A 1,690-nucleotide genomic window follows, 5' to 3' on the forward strand; every position below is an offset into this window, starting at 1 on the left:
CGTTTTCGCATTTCAACTTTGAATTACCATTAAAACTCAACCAATATCCTCCAAACATATATATTAAACACTTTTTAGTTTGCATCCATGCTACACCCATATAGGATTGGATACACCTCATTCATCCCACAACAGAGGAATGATGTGGTTGCGGTGCAGAAAAAATGTTCCACAAAACATAAGGTAACATCACATTAAAAAAAAGAAGGAAACATCAAAGAAATGACAAAATACATTAAAAGGGGCACAGAGCTCATGTAACCAGCTGCCTCTTCAGTGGCAACATTTCTACATACAGCTACAAATTAAACAACGAAATACCAAAAATTTAACATGAAATAGTACATATTGCACGCATACGATAGCACTATGCATGGGTAAACAAAACAAAAACACATTTCGACACCCACATAATTACAGGATTAGGTCTCTGCTTTTTGCAAATGATGTGGTACGGTTGGCTTCATCTGGCCAGGATCTTTAGCTCTCACTGGATCGGTCCGCAGCCGAGTGTGCAGCGACTAGGATGAGAATCAGCACCTCCAAGTCCGGCATAGCTCGGTTGGTAGAGTGGCCGTGCCAGCAACTTGAAGGTTGCAGGTTCGATTCACGCTTGTACCACCCTAGTTATTGCCGTTGTGTCCTTGGGCAAGACACTTTACCCACCTGCTCCCAGTGCCACCCACACTGGTTTAAATGTAACTTAGATATTGGGTTTCACTATGTAAAGCGCTTTGAGTCACTTGAGAAAAGCGCTATATAAATATAATTCACTTCACTTCACATCCATGATTCTCGCCCGGGAAAGAGTGGAGTGCCATTTGCAAGTTGGGGTGGAGATCTTGCCCCAAGTGGAGGTGTTCAAGTACCTAGTAGTCTTGTTCACGAGTGAGGGAAGAGTGGATCGTGAGATCCACATGCAGATCGGTGCAGCGTCTTCAGTAATGCGGATGCTGTATTGATCCGTTGTGAAGAAGGAACTGATCTACGATCCCATACTCACCTATGGTCATGAGCTTTTCGTTAAGACCAAAAGGACAAGATCACGGGTACAAGCGGCTGAAATGAGTTTCCTTCGCCGGGTGGCGGGGCTCTCACTTAGAGATGGGGTGAGAAGCTCTGTCATCCGGGAAGAACTCAGAGTAAAGCCGCTGCTCCTCCACATCGAGACGAGCCAGATGAGGTGGTTCGGGCATCTAGTCAGGATGCCACACGAACGCCTTCCTAGGGAGGTGTTTAGGGCACGTCCGACCAGCAGGAGGCCACGGGGAAGACCCAGGACACCGGAGGAGCTGGACGAAGTTGCTGGGGAGAGGAAAGTCTGGGCTTCTCTGCTTAGGCTGCTGCCCCTGGGACCCGACCTCGGATCAGCGGAAGAAAATGGATGATCATACATATATATATATATATATATATATATGTAAGTATATATATATATATATATATCCATCCATTTCCTACCGCTTATTCCCTTTTGGTTTCGCGGGGGGCTCTGGCGCCTATCTCAGCTATAATCGGGCGGAAGGCGGTGTACACCCTGGACAAGTTGCCAACACGGATAGACAGACAACACATATATATATATACTGTATATATATATATATATATATATATATATATATATATATATATATATATATATATATATATATATATATATATGTGTGTGCAAACCCTGTTTCCATATGAG

The sequence above is a fragment of the Nerophis ophidion genome, linkage group LG16 (assembly GCF_033978795.1).
Source record: "Nerophis ophidion isolate RoL-2023_Sa linkage group LG16, RoL_Noph_v1.0, whole genome shotgun sequence".
Taxonomy (NCBI): domain Eukaryota; kingdom Metazoa; phylum Chordata; class Actinopteri; order Syngnathiformes; family Syngnathidae; genus Nerophis; species Nerophis ophidion.